A 25,130-nucleotide genomic window follows, 5' to 3' on the forward strand; every position below is an offset into this window, starting at 1 on the left:
GGCTGCAAGACAGACTGCGTCCGGACTCCTACGGGAGCCGGACTCTACCGACAACTCCGACTTCAAGTTGACTCCGCTCGGACTCCTACGGGAGCCGGGCTCCGTCCTCAACGTCAACTGCTGGTAAGCTCTGTCCGGACTCCTACGGGAGCCGGACTTCACCTTTAACTTTGATTGCAGGAAGACTCCGCCTGGACTCCTACGGGAGCCGGGCTTCATCCACGACTCCAACGGCTGCAAGACAGACTACGACCGGACTCCTACGGGAGCCGGACTCCGCCGACAACTCCGACTTCAAGTTGACTCCGCCTGGACTCCTACGAGAGCCGGGCTCCGTCCTCAACATCAACTGCTGGTAAGCCCCGTCCGGACTCCTACGGGAGCCGGACTTCGCCTTTAACTTTGATTGCAGGAAGACTTCGCCTGGACTCCTACGGGAGCCGGGCTTCATCCTCGACTCCAACAGCCGCAAGACAGACTGCGTCCGGATTTCTACGGGAGCCAGACTCCGCCGACAACTCCGACTTCAAGTTGACTCTGCCCGGACTCCTATGGGAGCCGGGCTCTGTCCCCAACATCAGCTGCCGGTAAGCTCTGTCCGGACTCCTACGGAACCAGACTTTGCATCTGATTGCAGGGGATTCCACCCGGACTCCCACGGGAGCCGGGCTCCACCCACTACCCCAACCGCAAGGAGGACTCCACCCGGACCCCTACGTGGGGTCAGACTCCGACTACTGCCGAACTTCAGCCGACAGATCTGCACTCCCAGGCCACAATCACGGCCACGATTCTGCTACACTTCCTACGGCGGATTCCGCGCAGCTCCATCACTTCCTGACAGCCGCAGTAATGATCGCAGCACTACTCCGCTCCCTACGATGGATCCCACGCGGCTCCATTACTACCTGACAGGCCACGATAAATGGCCGCGATCCTGCTCCACCTCCTGCAATGGATACCGCACGATTCTCCCATCCGCTGGCAAGTCACAACAACAAACGTCGCCCCACTTTACGCGGTAGACTCCACGTGGCACGCCCCAGTGATAGCCACGGGTCCATTCCACTACTCTTCGCAGCTAACTCCGCCTGACCCTGGGCAGCCCACTACCAGACGGTTACAGATACCGCCATCAATCCATTTCCTCCCCCGCCTATAAAAAAGGAGACCCAGATATGTTATTCGATAAGCTCATTTCTTATCTCAAAACTCTGCTAAATTCTCCGTTCGAGCGCTCCATTCTTGTTGAGGCAGAGAACTGACTTGAGCGTCGGAGGGTCTTGCCGGAGCAACCCCACCTCCGGTTTAGACTTCCCTTGCAGGTCCCGGCGGCGACCACGACTTCCCCGACTCCAGCTTCTCCGGTGCAAGCGGATTTTTGCACCAACAGTGCCCGTCTTCTTTCTGAGAGCTCTGACCTTCCTCGACGCCCATTTTGGCCCTAGGTGTTCTTCGAGTCATCCCTGTTCCTGCATCTCTGCATTCTTCGGAGCAGCTTAGGTTAGTTCCAGCACTTTCATCCCTTCTCTATTCGTTTAGGTGTTCCTTCTTCTTTATTTTTCTTCTGCCACATTCTACCTGCTTGGTTTCCCATAGACCTTTCATCTCTTATTTCTCCTAATTTTTTTGGAATTTTTAGGATTTTTGCTTGAAATATCTTCTGGCACCTCCATCTCTAGCGGTTCCAAGAGTTCGTCTGCCTCAGTCCCCCAGGACCCTCATACTGTAGATGAACCCATATCTGGGGCTGGGCCTCGTCCGATTTTGCGTCGGATGCCATTCCCTGTTCTCTGACTCCGGACGAACTTCTACTGATAAGGGTTCAGTATGGAGTTCCTCTGGAGTACGATCTGGAGCTTCCTGGTCCCGCCGATCGGGCTAGCACCCCCCCACCTGGCCGTTTCTGTCTGTACCAAGAGGCCTTCCGTGTTGGGCTCCGGCTCCCGCTTCCATCCTTTGTCGTCATTTTTTTTTATTTTCTAGATATTTTTTTAGCTTCAGTCGCACCGAACTCCTTTAGATTTTTAATAGGGTTCCTCTCCTTTTGCCACATAGTCGAAGTTCAGCCATCTCTTCCTTTGTTTAGGTATTTTTACACCTTCAAGCGTCACCCCTCAGCGAAGGACTGGTGGTACCTCTCCCCCCAGTTCGGTAAGAAGGGGTTGCTGAAAGGTGCTCCCTCTTCTATCCATAACTGGAAGGGGAAGTACCTCTACGTCCAATGTCCGACCTTAAAGCTGGGATTGCCCCCTTGGGGCTCCCTGAGGGACTCCATCTGTCGGGCTCCTAGCCTGAGGAAGGACGACCTTCAAGCTACCCGAAAACTTCTTAGTTATCCAACTCCTTCCCTTCCCAACCTTCTGAAGGAGCAATTTCTGTTCAACATCAGCTTGAGCCCCCTGGATCTTGCGAGTATTCCATCTTTCCTTTCTTCTTCTTTTCTTCTTCTCTTCCCCTTTTTTTTTTAACTGTGCGTCACCTCTTTCTTCTTTCACTCCGTTGCTGATCTCTTTTTTCTCTTTTCTTTTTTTTTAAGAATGGACGTCGAAGCAGCACGGATGCTTGCCAGGGGCCTCAAGGTTCACAAAAGAAAAGGCGCTGCGGCCTTCGGGTCGGCAAAGAAGGCCAGAACAGAGGAGACGAGCTCGGCCACACCTACCCAGGCGGCCCTCACTGTCGATGTTCCTTCAGATGTCGAGCCCCCAGTTTCCCAAGCCTCTTTGAGGAGTTCTCTAGCCGAGGTTTCCACTTCGGGGGCCCGCTCCGAGGAGGTGCCAGGGGTTGAGAGGGGGAGGAGAAAGAAGACGGTGGCCCGCAGGGTCAGCGACCGTCGAGCTGCCATTGAAGAATCCCACGGCTCTGAGGAAGCACCGGTGGAGAATCCTTTTAATGACAAGGACCTGATAAAGCCATTGGTCGATGGGTGTGTCCTGCCCGAAGTCATCCAGAGGATCGTTCGCGTCGATCCCGAACAGCGGGTTTGGGACTCTCTAGGGTCCTTTCTCGAGGTAAGCAGATTCACTTTCCTCCTTCCCCTCGCTCCTTCATTCAATTAACGTCTCAGCTTTCATTCTGACTTTCTAGCCACCCTTGCAGATCGGGCACCAGCTCCTCGCCAACATTGAGGCGATGAACAAGGCGAGGAGGGATGCTATCCAGGCGAAAAAAAGTCACCAGGCCGAGGCTGCCCACCTCAAGGAAAAGGCTGCTGAGGTAGCCAACCTCCAAGAGACGCTCAAGAAAGAAAAGCAAGCCTCAGAGGAGATGGTGAGGAAGGTGGAGGCTGAGGTCGCAAATTTGATGGAGCAAATTCTGATTCTGATCTCGGAGGCTAGGGGCCAAGCGGTGGAGGAGTTCAAGGCCTCCGCTGAAATGAGGGACCTGAACATCAAGTTCGGCCAAGATGCATTCATCAAAGGATTCGAGATCTGCCAAGAGAAGATGATCAAGAAATTTCCCGAGCTCAACTTTAGCTTCTTGGATGAGGCATCTGAAGATGAAGCCGGGCCTTCTCCTACTGCCGCTGCCACCGCAGCCCCCTTCCAAGAACACCGGGCTCTCCAACTCCTGCTTCGGAGGTCTGAGACCTCTGACATTGTATTTTTCTTTTACCATGATTTTTTTTTCCCTTTTGTCTTTAAGAGACATTCAATCAATAAAATTGGGCTCCTCCTAATGGGGAACTTCTCTTCTCTTTTCTTTTTTCCTTTCTGCAATGAGCCGCGCCTTGACGCTTTTGTCTCCCGATGGTAGTGCCCTGCCGAAGTGCTTCCCTTGCCATAGGGAGTTCTGCTGAGGTCCACGATCCGACATCTGAGGAAGAAAGTCCATCATTTAATAGAAAAGTCGAGGGAGATGGAGGACGAGCTTCACAGGCTGAGGGAGAGCCACTCAGAGGCCACTGCAGAGGCCACCTACTTCCAAAATCTCCATGTGAAAGGGATCATGGATTACAGCCGGAGGAAGGCGAACTTCAAGAAGGAGCTCGACGAACATAAGAAGCATGCCAGCGATCGATCTTGGGCTCAGGCTTCCAAGATCAGCTCTCTTGGAGCGGAGCTGTCGACTGCACGGGAGAAGATCGGCCAGCTGGAAGGAAGCTCATCCTGGCTTTCGACTCGGGCCGACCACGATCGAGAATGGTCGAAGAAGTTCTCTGACCTTCAGCAACAGCTCCAGAATGTCAAGGCGAACTACAATGCATACCGGGTCGGCTGGTGCAAGCAGGTGGACGACTACAAGAGGAAGCTCAGGATGGCAACTGACGAGGTTGCCCGCCTTCAAAGGCAGTTATCTGAAGGAGCCCAGTACGTCCCTGTTCGGGACCCCGACGAACTTCAATCCCTGAGAGGAACCATAGAAGAGCTATCCGTCACCCTTGGGGAGGGGAAGGCCGAGCTGCAGCAGTTGAAGATCCAGCTGGTATACGAGCAGCAGGCGGTCAAGAACACGGAGGTAGAATCCGAGGTCCTGAGAAAAAGGCTCCGAGAGGTAGAGAACGAAAGCCAACAATTTCATCGAAGGTATATGGAGATGCTAATGAGGGAGAAAGAATTGGAAGAAGAAGTCGAAAGCTTAAGGCACTCCCTGATGAGGGCCGAAGCTGAAAATTCGAAGTCGGAAGAAGCCGGGCCCCCTTAGGGCTCTTTTTGCCTTCCGTCCTTCTATGCGTCCTCTTTTTTTGTTCTTGTCATTTTTTTTTTCGGGCCTTCTAGGCTCTGTAACGTATATCTTATTAATCGAAATGAAAAGAAGATTTTTTGTTACCTGGTCCGTGCATTGTGTTGAATTATCGTCCGTCGGACTTCTTTTATTTATTATTTTTTTTCTTTGTCTCGTTCGATGTCGATGTTGTCTGAGGGTTCCTGATCGTCGTCACGTTGGCTTGCTTTTCTTGTCATCTTTCTTTTTCGACCTTAAGGGCTTTGTAATGCATACTTAGTTAATGAAATGAAAAAGAAATTTTCCATTACCTCTTCTACTCATGTGTTGAGTTATAGTTTGCCGAACTTCTTTCGATTTTTGCCTTGCTCGATATCGATGTCATTCGAAGGTACCCAATCATCGTCGCATTAACCTATCCCTTTTGTTTATGATCGCAAATTTGTTCGGGGCCACTCGAGTTTGATGCTTCCTTTCGAAGTTCGAGCTCGGGGGTCCGAACTTCTCATCGCCTTGAGGAAGCCATCTTATCCCAGGCCTGTGTTGAGAGCCCTCTTGGAGAATGGGGATTTTTGATAAGAATCCCCATCCTCGCTGAGGTGGGGTCCCCTGTATTTTTGATGTAATTTGTTTTTCATTTGTCGCTGGTGTAGTTCATCGCTTTCCTTTTTAACTTCTCCCCTTTTTTCTTTTTCTTTTCTCGAGTGAGGGTTTTCCCTCTGCTCTTAGCAAGGTCGCGGGAGTGCGGAGGGGCCGTCGAGAAGGTTCTCTTTTTTCTTATTAGATCTTGAATGATCGGATCTTAGTTGGCGTCAGGATGAGGTTCTCCTCCTATCTCTGATGTAGTCGATTTCAGCTCAGGTTAGGATGAGGTTCTCCTCCTGTTCCTAACAGGGCTGTGGGGGCACATATGGACATTGCAGGGCCTCTCCCTCCATCCGATCTAAAAGTAACCAGGTCTTTGACTTTGCTCATGTTAGGATGAGGTTCTCCTCCTGTCTCTAACATGGCTGTGGGGGCACATATGGGCGTTGCAGGGCCTCTCCCCCCATCTGGTCTAAAGAGAACGGACCTTCGACTTTGCTCATGTTAGGGCAAGGTTCTCCTCCTGTCCCTAACAGGACTGTGGGGCACATAAGGACGTTGTAGGGCCTCTCCCCCTATCCGGTCTAAGGAGAATCGGGCCTTCGACTTTGCTCATATTAGGGTGAGGTTTTTCTCCTGTCCCTAACAGGGCTGTGGGGGCGCATAAGGGCATTGTAAGGCCTCTCCCTCCATCCAGTCTAAGGAGAACCGGGCCTTCGACTTTGCTCATGTTAGGGCGAGGTTCTCCTCCTGTCCCTAACAGGGTCATGGGGGCACATAAGGGCCGTTATATGGGCCTCTCCCCCCGTCCGATCTCAAAATAATCGAACTTTCAACTTTGCCCATGTTAGGACAAGGTTCTCCTCCTGTTCTTAACATGGCTTTGTTTTCGTTATCTGAAGGAGTTATCCCCTGTCGTTACGAGTCCATGCTAAAAGGGAAAGATATGCAAATCTAAAAAGAATCTTGATTTAAAGCAAAGTCGTTAGTAATACATTTACAGTTTTTCAAATCCCATGGTCGTAGAAGGTCTGCTCCCCATCGAGGTCCTCCAGAGATGGAGTTGATGATCCCAATTGGAGGTCGATCTCCGAGCTACTCTTCCCTCCTCGACGGCTCAGGTTGTGGCAGGACCCTTGGCCGATCCTCTCTACCCTCAGGTCGGCGTCGAATGAACCTGTCGAGCCGACCTCATCTGATGAGCTCGATCTCATCTCAAGTTGAATGCATTCCTCTGTGTCGTGGCCGTGGTCACGATGGTAGAGGTAGAACTTGTTAAGATTGTGCTTCCCAGGGTGTGTGCGCATCCTTTCTGGCCTTGGGAGCTGCTCTCTAACCTCCATCAGCACCTGGGTTTTCGATGCGTTGAGGGGGGCATAGCTGCGAAATCTTTCTGGGGGAGAGCCCCACCGAACCCTACGGTCCGGGCTTCTCTGCCTGCATGCTCGGGGAGGAGTCTGGGCGCGCTTGTGCTCGGGAGGAGTCTGAGAACATGGCCGGGCTTCATTCGGCCCTCTTTCAACTGCGGGCTTGCCGGAGTCGCCTGCCTACCGCTCCTTCGCGACTTCCTCGTCCTTCAGTTTGAAGGCTTCCTCCGCTCGGGCATATCCTTCGGCCCGAGCCAGCAGATCGGCAAAGTCTCTGGGATACTTCTTTTCTAGGGAGAAGAGGAGGTCATTCTTTTGAAGGCCACTCTTTAAGGTGGCCATTACAACCGATTGGTCCAGGTTCCAGACCTCCAGGGCGACGGCATTGAAGTGGTTGACGTAAGCTCAGATGGATTCTCCCTCCTTTTGCTTGATATTGATGAGGGACTCCGAACCTCACCGGGGACACCGACTGCTGATGAAATGAGCCACAAACTGGTGACTCATTTGGTCAAAGGAGAAGATTGTACCCGACTTCAATGCCGAGTATCAATTTCTGACTGCTCCCTTCAAGGTAGATGGGAAAGCTTGACACAAGATGGCATCTGGCATGCCATGGAGCAGCATCATGGTCCGGAAGGCCTCCAGGTGGTCAACCGGGTCTGAGGTCCCATCGTAGCTCTCGAATTGGGGGAGCTTGAAGTTCAGCGGGATTGGTTCCTGCATGATCATTTGAGAGAAAGGAGGGTCAATGCAGATGTCCTCACCGTAAGCAATGGGAGCATGGTGAAGCTCTTCGATCCGCCAGTTCATCTCCTGGAATCTCTGATCCAGGAGGTCCTCTTGATTGCGGGCCTCGAGGGTCTTATGGTGGAGCGGAGGCAGGGACTCTCCGGGGGTTGAATCATGATCGGATGGAGGACTCTCCACTTTCTATTTTTCTTTTCTGGGAAAGACAGGGGGCTGGCCCATGTGGCTTGCCCGATCGTCGGATTCTGAAACTCCGACGATGCTCTTTCCAGCCGCACCGATGCCTGCGGCTGCTGCTGCATGGCCTACACTACTTCGGTGAGGCCTCTGACCTGTTGAACCAGTAGGTCAAACTGTTCCATGCCGACTGCCATCGTCGGAGGAGGAGGAGCCGGGGAAACCAGAGATGAAGTCGGGGCTTGCGGAGCTCGCTGAGATCTGGCTGCGGAGGCCATTGACCGCCTGGTGGATGCCCTTGGGGAGGCATCAGGTGGAGATCAGGCAGGCAACCAGAGGAGGAGATGTCGAAGAAGATGACCGAAGATGGTCCCGTTGAGCACTCCTTTAAGAACAAGGGTACTGCGAAGACACAGCCCTTCCTCTAGCGCCAATCCTGTTGGTGCAAAAATCCACCGGCATCGGAGAAGCTGGAGTCGAGAGAGTCGCGGTCACCGTCGAGACCTGCAAAGAAAGTCTAAACCGGAGTTGGAGGTGCTCCGGCAATACCCTCCGACGCTCAAGTCAGTTCTCTGCCTCAACAAGAATGGAGTGCTCGAACAGAAATTTTAGCAGAGTTTTTAGATAGAGATTAGAGCTTAGAGAATAACATATCTGGGGGTCCCTTTTTATAGGTGGAGGGCGTAACAGATTGACAGCGACGTCTGTAACCGCCCGATAGTAGGCCATTCGGGGCCAGAAGAGTTTGTTACGGAGAGTAGTGGAGTGGAGTCATGGCCATCGTCGTAGCCTGCCACATGGAGCCTGCTGTGGAGAGTGGAGTGATATCCATTATCGTGACTTGTCAGAGCATGATGGAGCCGTGCGGGATCCGTTATAGGAAGTGGAGCAGAGTCGCGGCCATTACTGTGGCCTGCCAAGGAGTCCAGGCTTGTCGGCCAAAGCTCGGTTGGGGTGTTTGGTGGAGAGAGATAGCTCTCCGCCTGAGAGGAGCTCGGATGTTGCTGACGAGCTTTCTACCGTTGGGTGCCTAGGGTGCTAGTACTGCAGGCGAAGGTCATCCCTGTAGAAGCTCGGTCAGGGGCTTTTTGCTAGAGGGGTTCAGCTACTGGGGCCCGTGCATTGTAGGAGTTCGTCCGGAATCTACCCGCTACAGAAGTTCGATCGGAGTCTGGTTCCCGCAGAAGTCCGGATGGGGATCATTTGTTGAGGAAGCTCGATCGAAGCCTGCCTGCAATAGAAGTCCGAAAGGAATTCATTCACAAGGGAAGCTCGGGTGGAGGCTTACAGTAGAAATCCGACGCGGATCACTCGTAGTAGAAATTTGAAGTAGATCGCTCGTAGTAGTAGCTCGGAGTAGATCGCTTGTAGCAGAAGCTCGGTGTAGATCGCTTGTGGTGGGGGCTCGGAGTCTGGCCCTTGTAAGAATTTGGATGAGGTCTACCTGCAATGGGAGTTCAGGGCTGAAGTCTGACTCCCGTAGGAGCTCGGACGAAGTCTACCTACAGTAGGAGTTCGGAGAAGAAGTCCGGCTCCCATAGGAGCCCGGATGAAACCCAGAAGGCGGTCGACCATCGTAGAAACTTGGATGGAGCCCGTCCGTTGTGGAGATCTGCTATTGGGAAAGTTCGGCCACTGATGAACTAACGTAGTTCTGGAAGAAATTTGGATTGGAGTCGATCGAGTCCTATCGGAAAAGATCCGGAAGGGGTCTGGAGAACGGTTGACCCTTGTAGGAGGTCGGCCAATAGTAGAATCCAGAGAGCACTTGGGGCAGCCTGATAGACGATCGAAGAAGCTTATCGCTGGAGAAGCCCGGGAGATGTGGCAGGAGTTCGTCCGTCGGGGGAACTTGGGAATATTGTGGAAGCTCGACCGCCGGAGAGGTTCGGAAAGATGTCGCCTAAGGTCAGACGCCGGTAGAGTCCCGGGAGGGTCACTCCTAGTACGAACTTTGGCTGGGGGGTATTTTATACCCAACAGAAAGCATAATAATATTCCTTGTATTGTATGTAGATAATATTTTTCTCATTAAGAATGATATTCTCATGCTGATCATTGTCAAAAGATAGTTGCCTAAGGAATTCTCCATGAAAGACCTAGAGGAAGCATCCTATATTCTTGGAATAAAGGTCTATAGGGATAGATCTAAAAGGATACTAGGCTTGTCACAAAAGCTATACATAGAGAAAGTACTGAAGAGGTTCAGCATGAAAAACTCTAAAAGAGAACTTTTACCTCTTAAGCATGGTATTCATCTTTTCAAGATGATGTATCCGACCACTTCTAAAGAAATTCAGTACATGAGTAGGATTCCTTATGCCTCAGCCATAGAGAGCCTCATGTATTCCATGCTATGTACTCAACCTAATATTGTCCTTGCTATGAGTGTCACGAGTAGGTATCAATCGAATCCAGACGAGGAGCAGTAGATAGCTATGCAGAACATCCTTCAGTACTTGAGAAGAACTAAGGATTTATTCTTGATCTTTGGAGGAGGTTCTGAGTTGTGAGTCATAGGGTATACTGATTCAGATTTCATATCTGATCCTGATAATAGAAAGTCTACGTCAGGATATGTGTTCGCATACAATGATGGTGCAGTCGACTAGTAGAGTTTCAAACAACCTATTATAGTGGATTCAACCATAGAAGCTAAATATATCATTGCTTCAGATGATGCAAAGGAAGGCTTTAGGTTCAAAAAGTTTATCATAGAACTTGTCATAGAACTTGGGGTAATGACATCAGATGCCATACCACATTATTGTGATAACAATGGAGTAATAGTACTTGCTAAAGAGTCGAGATCTCATAAAAAATCAAAATAAATCAAATGACGATATCATATTATATGCGACTACCTCGAAAAAAAAATATATCGAGGTATAAAGAGTAGACTCCACGGACAACATGATAGACCCACTGATAAAGCAATTGACCCAGCCAAAGATAGAAGTCTACCTTGAGAAGATGGAACTTAGATTAATGGCCAATTGGCTTTAGTCCAAGTGAAAGATTATTAGATGTATATCCTAAAATCCAATATGACTGACATATCATAATAAAATTAGGACATAATTTTATACTTAATATATTAATTTGATCAATAAAAAGATAAGTTTAATTTTTATTTAAGTGTGATATATCCATGAATTATTCATGAAATTAACATTTCGATATATATTCACAATGTGTTAAGAATTAGAGACATGTATATAATTCCTAAATACTCTCGATCAAAGTATCATCATGAAAATGATGATTGATAAGTAGTATATTTTTGTATTTATTGAAGGTATTTTTGGTAATTTATGGTGCTAACATCTTCTTAAAAATCCTAATTTCATGAATTTATTAAATTTTTCTAAAAAATAAAATGATTTTGAAAAAAATATGAAATTAGATATATTTATAAAAAAAATAGATGTTAATTTAATTAAGTAATTTAAGCACCAAAATGAAAAGAAATTTTTGAAAATTTAATGCATATTTTTTTTAATTTTTCAGGAGAAAATCAGAGCAAAAATGAGCTAAAATACACTAAAAAAACAAAAAAATAGCCTCCGATGTACGGTGGACCGATCGGTCGGTCCACAAAGCCAGGGCACGGCCCACAGGAATAGTTACGCAGTCCACAGGCGTGGTTCACAGTGAGAATAAGATCTTGGGTGCGATCCAACGGCTGAGATTCAATCCGACCCAGATCCGACGGTTCAGACTCGTTGCCGATTTTGAATAGGACTCTTTTTGCGATCCGACGGCCAGAACTTCATCAGAACCCAGATCGGACAGCTGACATTTGATCCGACCCTGATAAGGATTATAACTCTAATTTTTAAGCAAATCTGGGCGGTCCGAAGCTGATCCGATGGCCAGGAATATTTCTAAAGAGATTAATACGATTTCTAAGGGTTTTAGGACTCCTTTTCCTACCAAAAAATTATGAAAAATTTATCTATAAATAGGAGGTCCGGGAATAAGCTTGAGGAGCAAAAAAATTGAGTAGAGAGTGTAAAAAAAAATAAATAAATAAAATAAAATAGCTTTAGGGACCCAAGAAAAAGAAGAAGAAAAGTCGGTTCGCTCTACGGAGTATGACGGAAGACGGAGAGGTCATCAACCATCTTCCCGACAAGGCTTTGCTGATCAACTTCAGATCCTTGTTATAGTTTTATTTTTATTTTATTTTATTATTCCTTTTAAATTTTTTGTACTTGAATTTCAACTTCAATTAATGCAAAATTTATTTTCCTGCACTTTACATTTTTGTCTTTTATTTTTTTTGCACATAGATGCTAGGATCTAATTAGTAGATCTTAGTACCAATTTATTTGTATACTTTTTAAATTTTTGTTATTTATTTTTATTGTAAGTAGATGTTAGGATCTAGTTAGTAGATCTTAGTACCCGATTTATTTCTCGCACTTTTAATTTTTATTTCCGACTTAAATTGCTTTCTCCAAAATTTTATTTTCTTTTTGTAAAATCAAAGATTTCAAATCAAAATCCTGCTTTCTCTGTGGATTCGATGTGACTCACTACTTTCTACATATTTTAAATTTTTATTGAAGTCAAAATTTGATTGATAATCACGGTGCAACAGCATCTTGATCGTATCAATTTTTTGGCGCCGTTGTCGGGGAAGGTACCAATTTTAATATTTGATTTCTTTGATTTTCTTGTGACTATTGCTTACTAATTTTTTTTATCTTTTTGTAGAAAAATATTCAAAAATTCAAAAAAAAAGGGGGAGATAGAAAGCTTCCAAGTTGGTGAGATCAATCCTAACCCTAGCCTTAACTATTTTTTTTAGTATTAATTACTATTTTTTTAATTAATATAAAATTCATCCACATAAACCTAATAAAAATTGTATGACAAGAGTAGAAACTTAATTTTTAGGAGCATTCATCATTGTAGATTTATTTTTGGTGATTGCTGGAGACAAGGTAAGCTTTCAAGTTTTATTAGTTTCATGCATCTAATTTAGTTGCATAGAACCCCTTGTTTGAAATTGGTTGTGCATATTCATCTCAAATCAATTTAAGGGCAACACCCATAACAAGATAAGGTAGGGATTTCATCACCCTTTCTTGACCCAAAAACAACCAACCAGCATTCCACATTAACCCTAGCCTAACTAAAATCAAGTAGACATTGGCCCCTAGTATTAATCGAGTTCAGTTTTGAGTATTGTGGTGAAGTCAAGTGCAAAGTAAGTTTGAACTCATCCCTGAAACTGGTGTCTAAGGCTAGAAGTTACAAAGGCTCTGCCTAAGTGGACTCGTGGTTATTTAATTGGTTCCGTTAGCTTACCTGGTCAATTCAATTGGTGTCTAAGGCAAGCAATGGGGGGACCCCCACAATCCCACCTCTTACCTGGCTAGTTGAAGGAAGTGAGAACAAATCCAATTTGTATCTAGACTAAGCCACTCTACATCAAACTGTTAGGTCTAAGAAATCCGTAGGTGTCTAGGTTTAACTATTAGCTAACTTGATTGTAATTAACACTTAACTACAACTAATTCTTCTCATCTTACTCTTTAGGTCTAAGATTTTTCTTAAGGATCTCACCTTTAAAATATTTCTCTTTCTTTCTTTTCTCTTCTTTTTCTCCTCCTTCTTCTTAAAAAAAAAAATTCTCAACAACACACATAATAGGGTTTGCACTAATACATGCATGGTATAATTTTTTCTGACCTAGTTGAACCTAATTTTGAAATTGAATGACTGATCCATGCTAAACATGATAATCAAATGGCTAAAAATTCTAAGAACCACCTAGGCAGATGAAAGAATATTTTATTTCTTCCACCTATAATCCATCAATGTTTCCATCATTCTATGAGATCAAATATTCAGACTCTAGTCCTAAGGCCGATCTGAACCTAATAGTCCAAAGATTAGATAAAGTCGACCTTCTTGCCCAGAAATTTGATCAGTTCCTAGCATTAGGTCAACAATCTCCTGCACAATATACACCACCACCTAATTATCAGGAGATTTATTCTATCTGTGCTAGTCCGGCCCATCATGTGAGCGAATATCCCACGGCTGCACAGTTTTCACCTTTCATTCAAGAATAAGTTCAAACTACTCAAGGTTACTCCAATCCTATCAATGATCCATTCTTAAATACATATAACCAAGATTGGAGAAACCATCCTAATTTTTCTTGGAGATCCCAACAGACTCAGGCTCAAACCTAAATTTTTTTTTTGCAAAACTTTCAGAGTAGGCCTCAATACCAAAACTATGCCTAAAATAGTGGTCAGCCTAGTCAACCTATCCAGCCATCCTATTACAATCAGCTATTATACCCACCTCCTCAACAGACCAATCTAGCCGATGATAGATTGAACCAATTTCAACAAATGATCATGACCCAACAGCAATCTCTCGCTAGGCTAGAAGCACAAATAGATCAATTAACTGAATCTACCATGAGGAGAGAACTAGGTCAATTACCAAATGAACCAATATCGAATTTTGAAAATGACCCACCCAACCACCAATCACTTGGACCTAGTCATCAATCCAATGGTCCACCTAAGAATCCCCAATTTGAAAGTGACAATGCAATTTTTGAGCTTAAAAGTGATAGGATTCTTAAGGACTCATACCAAGATCAGGTGAGTGAGGCTAGTACTGATGCTAGCCAAAAAGAAAATTTAGAAGAAGAGATTAGTACTGAAGCTAACCCAATAGAAGAACTTGAGCTTAGTACTGATGCTGATCTAAGTGAAGAAAAGAAGAGAGTGGATGAGTTACCCAAGCTATATTCACCAAAAGTTCCATTCTCTTCAGCCTCAGAAGCCGGTTCTTCCACTTTAAAATTACCTCCTCCAGAACTGAAATTACCCTTGGTCACATCTGAGTACACATGTTTAAAATCAAAAGACACCCTTTCAGCACCCATTACTTCAAACTTAACTCCTAACCCAAAAACTCAATTCATGAGCATTTTAGAAGAACAAATAGGAGAAATTCTCAACAAACAAGGGTCTGTGAATGGGTTTGTGAATTATCTTTCTAAAATTAAAAATAGAGATGTGAAATACTTTCTTAAGATTGGCAACAAACTACTGAAATTTATTATAGGCCATCTTTCTGAGATTGGCAATCCAAAACCATTGGAATTTGTCAATCCAATATTCGATATGGGATAGGTGAGAGAATCTTCATATGGTCTGGCTGAAGACGGTAAACTTAGTGCTTCTTGGGAGGCAACCCAGTTTTCAATTTTTGCTTTTGCCTTTGCTTTCTTTTGTATTTTGTTTAGGATAATCGAGTCTTGCTTTGTGTCTTTTGTAGGGATCTAAAAATAATATTGGCTAAGTTGGAGAGAGAATCAGTTTTAAAAAGACTTATGGATCAGGTGATATCTCTCCTTTTCTTTCTCTTTACATGCACCGTTCATTTTTCCTACTCCATTGAGGACAATGTCGATTAAGTTGGGGGGGATAATAAAAATTTTTAAATTTTTAAAGTCCTCAAGTAAGTTAGTATTTAGTATTTAAGTATCTGATTATCCTTAAGAATTGAGTTAAATCAAGTATTTTTAAAAAAAAATTGATGTACAGATCAGAGAGTTTGTAAGATATTGAGGGATCAAGTATTAAGAAAACTCAATAAAGAGTTAAGTTTAGAACTTAAATAGTTTTCTTTGAGCATTTCTAAATTTTTCTACCAGCATCAAAGAAGAGTTTACTTTCTATGAATTTGTGTAGAGTAACTACATGTTTCTTCATATATTTAAAAAAAAAAAGTTTTCAAGTACTTCATGCTGAGTAATCGGGCCTCTTTGTCTAAGCAAGCATTGAGTTTCACATCAAAAGATATGAAGGGCAAAGAAGCTTTGTTGTAAAGCTAGTTTTAACTCGTAGCCTGTTTGATTCGAGCAAGTAGATTTGAGGGGTATTTTATACCTAGTGCCCTAAAGCCATCTGGTTTGAGAGTCATTGACTGAAAACTCGCTACATGGGTCAAACAGAAAGCTTAAGAGGTTAAGACACTCAATAGCATTACAATATTTTAAAAAAAAATTAATTAAATTAATTAAATTAAAAAAAAAAATCAATCAATAAATGAAGGACAGAAGTAACAATATACTTGTCTATATGAAAGTTAATAATTTGGAGATAAAGGTAGAGATAATTTGGAAAAGTTCAAAAAAAATTTAGTGTTCTTAGTTTAACTCTCATATTGACTAGTATTAATACCCCAATGATATATCTCATTTACACTCTACTGAATATCAATGGTCTTTTGAAAATTATTTGATGAAATTTGAAACTTTAAGTTAAATGGTACTTAATTCTAAATTCTTTCTTTACTCGAGGACGAGCAAAGTTCAAGTTGGAGAGTGTGATAAGTAGTATATTTTTATATTTATTAGAGATATTTTTGATAATTTATGGTGCTAACATCTTCTTAAAAATTCTAATTTCATGAATTTATTGAATTTTTCTAAAAAATAAAATGATTTTAAAAAAATATGAAATTAGATATATTTATAAAAAAATAGATGTTAATTTAATTAAATAATTTAAGCACTAAAATGAAGAGAAATTTTTGAAGAATTTAATGTATATTTTTTTTAATTTTTTAGGAGAAAATCAGAGCAAAAATGGAGCTAAAATACCCTAAAAAAATAAAAAAAATAGCCTCCGATGTACGGTGGACCGGTCGGTCGGTCCACAGAGCCAGGGTGCAGCCCACAGAAATAGTTATGCGGTCTACAAGCATGGTTCACAGTGAGAATAAGATCTTGGGTGCGATCCAACGGCTGAGATTCAATCCGACCCAGATCCGACGGTTCAGACTCGTTGCCGACTTTGAATAGGACTCTTTTGTACGATCCGATGGCCAGAACTTCATCCAAACCCATATCGGATGGCTGATATTTGATCCAACCCTGATAAGGATTATAACTCTGATTTTTTAGCAGATCTGGGCAGTCCGAAGCTGATCCGACGGCCAGGAATATTCCTAAGGAGATTAATACGATTTCTAAGGGTTTTAGGACTCCTTTTCCTACCAAAAAATTATAAAAAATTTATCTATAAATAGGAGGTCCAGGAATAAGCTTGGAGAGCAGAAAAATTGAGTAGAGAGTGTAGAAAAAAATAAAATAATAAAATAAAATAGCTTTAGGGATCCAAGAAAAAGAAGGAGAAAAGTCGGTTCGCTCTACGGAGTACGACGGAAGATGGAGTGGTCATCAATCATCTTCCTGATGAGATTTGGCTGATCAACTTCAGATTCTTGTTATAGTTTTATTTTTATTTTATTTTATTGTTCCTTTTATATTCCTTGTACTTGAATTTCAACTTCAATTAATGCAAAATTTATTTTTCTACACTTTAAATTCCTGTCTTTTATTTTTTTTGCACATAGATGCTAGGATCTAATTAGTAGATCTTAGTACCAATTTATTTTTATATTTTTTAAATTTTTATTATTTATTTTTATTGCAAGTAGATGCTAGGATCTAGTTAGTAGATCTTAGTACTCGATTTATTTCTCGCACTTTTAATTTTTGTTTCCGACTTAAATTGCTTTCTCCAAAATTTTATTTTCTTTTCGTAAAATCAAAGATTTCAAATCAAAATCCTACTTTCTCTGTAGATTTGACCCAACTCACTACTTTCTATATATTTTTAATTTTTATTGAAGTCGAAATTTGATTGATAATCACGGTGTCTTAACGACAGCATCTTGATCATATCAATGATCGATCTAGATAGATCGATGCACAAATCGCTTCCTTCAAGATAGATGAGTCTCTGATCTATATTGTAGAGTCACTGAGCAATGAGTGTGGGTAGTTATTAGAAAATAACAAATACTGAGTGTGACTATATGAGAGATTCCTTGTATTTTTACTCGATTACCAGTAATTATCTCGATGCTGAGTTGTGTGAATGGTCCTTTAACCTACGATGATATAACTACTCGTAGTGAGGCTATTGGAGTTTGACCAACACATAAACATGATCTTAATGAGCCCTTATAATAGATGTTGATGATAATTGATCTACTATAGGAGTAGGGTGCACATCAAGATGGGATTTATCAACCTTGATAGAGAGGAGTAGTCCTATGAGATTTGAGAGGCTAAGTCTGAGAGTTTGTGGCCACAGTAGTATGATTAATAAAAAAAAGTTTCCATAAAGATCACAATTGGACTTGAGCTGATCAAATTTATTATATGACTAATGATAAGGTTTGATGATTTATTCATAACCTGCCATCTAGTCAGGACTTATGATAGAGAGATTGAATCACATGTGAACTATACCTTGAAATTTTTTTTTTGATTCTACTAGGTTACCACTACATACTGCTATATGTCACTGATAGATTATGAGAGCTCACTAGGGTTGCTCAAGATCAATAATCCTTGATGAGTTAGAGTGAAATTATTTTGATCCATTAAAAAGAGTTTCAATGATACTATGATAGAGATTATTAAATATCTCACTACCAAATAGAATTAAATTTTTGAGATCATATAACAAAGAGATTAGATCTGGAATAAGCAATTGGGCTTATGAAGTCTCAATTGTATTTAAAGAAATCCTATTGGGTTCAGGATAACCTTGCTAGCACATGGTTAGACCCAATTTTCTCTTTATCTTTGAGTTTCTTATTTGATAAGATTAATTCAAATTTAATTATCTACTAATAATCTAAATAAATTAGATTTATTGAGCTCTAATTGTTGGGTGCCTAGGATTTTAAATCAAATGAATTAAGGGTTCAAGTCTTTAATTAATTTTCTTGATAGTTTTGATCAGGCGCCACTTGATTTGATCAAGTTGGGCGTGCCCACCCATTAGAGGGCATGTAGGACCAGCATGGGACATCCCATGGGTGCCATGTGGTGTGTGTATCTGTGGGTGCAAAGGCTCCAATAATTGGTGCCTAAAGAATCTCCTAAAGGGAGTTAAATAACTAAAAGAATAAGGATTTCTAATACAAATAGAACTTGTATTTAGTAGTTGTTTGATTTTGAATAGGATTCAAATCTTATATCTATTTAAAGGGGCCTTCCCTAAGGCTCCTTAAGATTGAAATCCAGTAGCCCCATGCCTCCATAGAAGTGCCCACTCCCCCTCTCTCTTCTCACTTGAAGAGCCAATGCCCAAGGCTTGGGCATCCTCAATCTTCCACATCCAAAGGAGCTTGGGCATCCTCCTTTACTTGCTAGTTTTTAGTCCTTGATTGCTTCATAATTCAAGAGATAAAAGTAAGAGAAGAAGAAAAGAAGAAAATCAAAGAAAAGATCAAAGAGCTTATCGCGATCCAGACTTCATTCAGATTTACAAGTTGATTTTTTTAGAGAAAAAAAATTAATACTAAAGAGGACTATTCCAGACTGATCCTGAGTGGATACTCCTAAAGGTCAGATACTTATGCAGCTAAGGAAGAACCTACTCTCTTCTAGATCCAGATTTGAAAAAAAAATTACGAAATAAGTATGTGATTTGATCATATTTAATTTCAGTATAAAATTCAACATCCATTCAATTTTTGTATATGAAGTAGATCCTAGTGCTCTATATTTTATGCATGCATGATATAGAATAAAATATATTTTAATCTTCTATTCCACTATATTGTTTAAAAAATTTTTTGAAACATACATGCATACCCCGATGTAAAAAATCCAACAGTTTCGATCAGATCTGATGGTTGATCGATGATTATGAATCATTGAAAGATATAATTGTCAATATGATTGATGATTAATCAAGTACAAAAATTGTAATAAATTAATTTGCTAAGTATTAGTGATTCATAGGTGGATTAATTAGTAATTAGATTGCTAATTAACTCAAATTGATTGAGCAGTGAGACTAAAATCAAGTCTAATTAAATTAAATTCAATTTAAATTGATTTGGATTTAATTAGATCAAGTCTGACTGAGTTATGAGATAACTCAATCACAAGGAAGATCAATTTCTAATTTGATCAGAACTAAGGTTCAACTAATTTTCTAATTGGATTAGGATCTTATTAAGTAGATTGGATTCCTAATTTAATTAGATTTTTTTTTTCTTTTTGGGTGTAACCAAATCAGATTTGATTGAGTTCATTTGAAGCAACATATTAGAGTCCAAATTAACTAGGATTCTCTCTCCCTAAACCATTGCGTTGCCTCATACCCGTGCGCACTTCATCATGTACCGCTTAAGTTTTGCATGAGATTTCTTCATGCAAAAAGCAGCAATGCTCCCCCTTCTCTATCCCCATAGATGGAATAAAATTTGGATTCAAATTTGATTTGAATTAGATAAGGAATGATCCTTATCAATATAAAATTTTATCCCATCCAAACTTCTTAGCCACCAACCTTAAAATCCCCTTGTTTTTGTGCGACAAAGTAGAGATGATTTTGTGCATGAGAAAGTGTTTTCTCATCATAAAAGATTTCTATCCAGGGTGTAAGAAAAATAAGGGGGTGTGAGTTCTTCTTTTGGGCATGAGAAATTTGAGGAGAGGCATCTCCTCCTAAGGTGAGATACCTAGGGTCACATCTAGGGTTTTTGGGTGAGAAGAAAAATGAAAGAAAAAAGTTTCTCCCTTTCCTTCTTCCACCAAATCTTTCTTCCTCTATAAATTAGCCATCAAGGGTCTCTGCAAGGAGCTAGCAGTCTAGAGAGGTCGATTAAATCAAGCTTCATGTGAATACTTGTAGAGATCATACACGTGTGTAGCTAGAAGAATTTGAAGTGCTCAGTGTTCAACTATGGTGTATTTTGACCTGCGATCAGAAATAGAGATCAGATCTCTATCATCTAGTAGATTAGATCTATTTATGTCAAATGCTATTTTCAAATTATGCATACATATTTTATGTCATAAGATCCATGCTTAGATAGTTATAGATTAGATCTAGTGTATGGTAGATTAAATAGTTTAATCTAGTTTGCTTTCACTGTGAGAAAACTTTTGAAAACTATGCATGAACTGCCCTAGCTTTTCTTCAGCTATGTTTGCTATCCAAGAGCTTTGATCCATTGATGACGACATTGCTGTATGGTAAGAAAATACTAGTGTACAAGGAGATTGTTTCAGTGTTAAGGTCTAACGAGCAGCAGAAGTGGATGACAAAGAAGAAGGTCTTATGGGAGGGTCTTGCAGTTTTAGAGAGGCCCAAAAAAGGGAAGAAGAAGGGCGAATAAGTGCATATGGGGCAGAGACAGTCTCAAAAGGGCAGCAAAGAGAATAGGAAGTGCTTCAATTGTGGTGAAGTAGGCCACTTTAAGCAGGAGTATCCACTTTGGAAGAAGCGCAAGGAAGAAGAAAAGATGGATTCCATTGGTTTAGTCACTGAAAGTGAGAGTTGGATAAGCTCTTGATGGTTTCAGAGAAGCCCGTAGGGTGCAATGTATCCAAGATATCTTCGAAGGGGTCCGTGAAATGCAGAGGGTTTGAAGGGACAGCGGTGGTGTTCGAGGTGCAGCGGCAGGTCCAGTGGGACAGCATTGGGTGGTTGGCCTCAGGAGACTTGGGTATAGGTTGACTTCTATGGTATCAGATGGACTTTGGATTTAGGTGGAGAGGATTTCAATAGCAATGAGTGCCGGTTTAGAAATGTTATAGTTTCTCCAGAGAAGTCCAAGACAATAATTGATATAGTTGTCAAGCAGAAGGGTGCCTACAATAAACTTTAGGGTGGTGCAAAGGAGCAAGCTAGGGTCTTTAGAGGTGGAGGAGGTCATCCCAAAGGCCTCAAAGGAAGCTCAGCAGCTGAAAAAGGTTGGCGGTGATAAGGGCATAAAGAATTATCGGGGTATGCAGCAATAGTGGGATCGTGTAGGAGGATATTGTCAGGTATGCTAAGGCTTGGATGCACCAAGATAGAGGTTGTAGAAGTTGATGTGGTGCTCCCAAGATTTAGGAGGCCACAAGAAGAGTCAGAGTGTTTGACTCCAAGAGGTTAGGACCGATTTTGGTCGTAGGATAGAGGCTCAATTCTCCATGATCATGGGGCCCTAGTTTGTGGGTCTCATGGGGGTTAATTCAAGTCTGGACTAGGTTTAGATCCTAGAGCTAGTACAGGAGTAGTCATAGGGTGGAGGTGGTGCATAGCTATCCACGGGTTTGAGGTCCTGGTGTTGAGGGTCGTGAGGGGCTTGATCGGTGCTCTCAAGCCTGGAGAAAGGTGAAAGGAGTTTAAGGAGTCAAGAGAGCCAACCTTTAGCCAGAGTTTCAGTTGAATCGGTTCGACCTCTGAGAGTGTTGACTCGAGTTATAGAATAGAGAGCTGCATATCAGATGGCATGCATGTCGAGCTGGCTCAATCACTAATGGAGCCAACTCGAGTTATGGATAGAATAGTTTGGATTTTCTATTTTGGTCTGGGATCAGATTTGATCTTAGAATTCTTAAGACCTGGTTTGATAGGTTTTAAGGAGGCTAACTCAGTGTTTGGACTAGAAATTAAGTCCATGAGATGAGAGCATATGAGACATTGGTGTATATGGGCTCGGTGAGTGCTTTCATGTATTGGGTTTAGCCAGGAGAGTTTTTCAGCTTGGGTTTATTAGAACTTGTGTGAAAATCCTAGAGTATATAAACCAAAGAATTGTAACTTTGTAAAGTGGTAGAATCAATACAAAGCTTTTCTCCCTAACTCTCTCTCTTTATCTCTAGTTCCAATGCGAAAACCCTAGCATCTCCTTATGTCTCCATTGCTTTGCTTCCGCTTTCTTCAACCTTCTTCATTACTGGATTAACACCCAGGTCCACACAAAGGCAATCCGCATCTGGTATGAAAGTTGTACCAAAGGTTTTCTAATAAGAAGGTGAAGCTTCTCAAGAGATTTCTGGCATCCATTTAAATCAAATAAGTCTCCCCTACCATGTGGCAAAATTTAAGAAACTCTAATTTAATTTGGGATCCCAATTGCATCTCTTTTGGGCGTGCACATGGGAAAAGCTGTGGATCAATGTATCATCTCGAAGAGACCTTCTGCTATAAGGCTCCTATTTCTTTTGATATGCTCTTTTGCTAGGGCATTTGAAATGTATGTAGAGACACTTCTGGCACCACTCTTCAACTATAAAAAGGGGATGGTAGATGGGAGAAAAGCATTCGAAACAATTCAGCCTCTTATCTTGTTAAGACAATAACTCATCTCCGTCTCTTCCTTACATTCTTAGTCATCTAGGATAAGCCTTCCTAGCCTAATACAAGGACAATTAAGATTAGAACAAGGCTTGGGTCCTAAAAGGCTATCTAAGAAGCCAAAAAGAGGTTTGAATCAGGTTCAAGAAGTGGTTCAACCAAACCAAGTCAGGGTGAACTCGAGTCCAACATTCGAATTTAGAAGGAGCATTTCTATGAACCTGTTCTTGTGTGGATCTCCATTGGAGGGTGAATACTAGGATGCCTCATGAAAATTGATCATCACCAAATTAGAATTTAATAAGTATGCTTTTTATTACTTCTTATAAGATTATATTTTGATTGCTTTTATTAAGAAATTCTGGGCATTAGGGTTTTGGTGTGTTTAGGTGTTTTGAATAAAAATTTTAAACATCTAGGTATTCCATTGCACCACCAGAACCCATCATATTTGATTATGCTTATTTGCTTAATTGAATATATACTTTGATTGTAAAAGAAAGGGGGAGAAATGATTGCTTGTCAAATTAGTTAAATATGCAAGAATTAGAAGAAAAAGGAGGATAATTAAGAAAAATAAAATTTGTGGCATTTATTATGAAAAATAGAGGAAGAGAACATCATTTGAATATTAAAAGAGAAATCATTATGAAGAGGGAAATCATTAGAAAGCTCATATTTTGCACACTTTGATTATCATTTAGTCGTCATTTCAATTAGTATCAAGCAGAACTTGAAAAATTTTAAAACTAATATCATAAATCTTCAAGGATTATCTCTATGTAATATCAAAAAAAAATTTAGGAAATCTATTGTTTAGTCTGAACTTCAAAGTAATTGATATCCAGAGAATTTTTTTTTTCAAGATATTTATCACAATTGATATCATAATTTTTATAATTGTATTAGATAGCTTATTATTACTTTGTACCCCATTATTTTATTATTTGGAAAAAAGAAAAGAATACTTTATCTCAAATCTATTTTCCTTTGATATATTTTTGATATGATATCATTTAAGGCAAACTAAAAAAATTAATATCTTTTTTGGACTTAATTGACTGATATTTATCAGAAAAAGGAAGAGATGATCCTTGAAAAACTAAATATATCTTATAATTTGTTTTGAATGATCTATTTAAAATTTATAATTTTGAAAAGCCCTTTCACTTGGATCTATAAAGCTCAAAGCAATTTTCTAACTAAATTTGAGAAATTACTCATTTCATCTACATTGTTCAAAAAGAAGACAAGTGTTCTCAAGTCCATATTGCTTAAAAAAGTTGAATTCAAAATAGGACAAGTATTATTTTTGATACAAATTTTCAATACTTTCAAAAAGGGGGAGAAGTTATAAAATTTGAATTTGATACAAATATTTTGGATTTAAATTGAGTTTTAGGTTAATTTGATCTTGATCCAATCAAATGACTTGGTCAATCTCTTTTATGTGTGATCCTATAGGTTCAATTCTGTTTGAAAGTCAGATTTACAATGATCTCTATTTAAGTAACATCAAAAACTCTTTTTGATGGATCGAAATAATTTCAACTCACACCCTTAAAGGATCATCGATCCAGAATGATCTTAGTGAGTTCTCACAATTCATCAGTGACATCTAGCAATATGTAGTGGCAACCCAACAAAACTAAAACTAGAACCTCTAGATGTAGTTACCATGTGATTCAATTCTTCTATCGAAAGTCCTGATAGGATGCAGATCATGAAAATTCATCAAACTTTAAGCATCTGTCGTATGCAAGACTTAATTAGCTGGAGTCCAATCATGAATCCCATGAAAACTTATTTTTATTATCACACTGCTGTAGCCATAGACTTAAGGACTCAACCTTTTAGGTCGCATAGGATTACTCAACTACTAAGACTGATAAATCTCCTATAAGTGCACATCCTACTCCTACAGTGAACCTACTACAGCCAACAAACACCGCAAGCTCCCGAATGACTAGGAACTATGTTTATATATTGTCAAACTACAGCAATTCCACTATGAGCAGTCGAGGCACTACAGGTCAGAGAACTACTCACACAACTATAGCATCGAGATAGTCACTGACGAGTGAGTAGATATCCAAGTGACTTCTCTTTCTTGATGATGCTCAGTACCATTGTTCTCTAACAACCATCTACACTCTCGCTCCAATATCCCTACACTATAAACTTGAGACTCATCTATCCTCAAGAGAAATGATCCGTGCATCGATCTTGATGGATCCATCACCATCTCTGTGATGATTCAATAATCGAAAGTAATTTAGAAGTAAATTTATAATGATACATATCTCAAATTCTCAACTCTTGAGAATATGTATCATTATCTATTAACCCTTTGGATGATTCACCGACACATTACATATGAATAGATAAGAAAAATATCTTTTTTTTTAATTTTATCAAATCGAGTACAAAATATGTCCTA

The sequence above is a fragment of the Elaeis guineensis genome, chromosome 9 (assembly GCF_000442705.2).
Source record: "Elaeis guineensis isolate ETL-2024a chromosome 9, EG11, whole genome shotgun sequence".
Lineage (NCBI taxonomy): Eukaryota > Viridiplantae > Streptophyta > Magnoliopsida > Arecales > Arecaceae > Elaeis > Elaeis guineensis.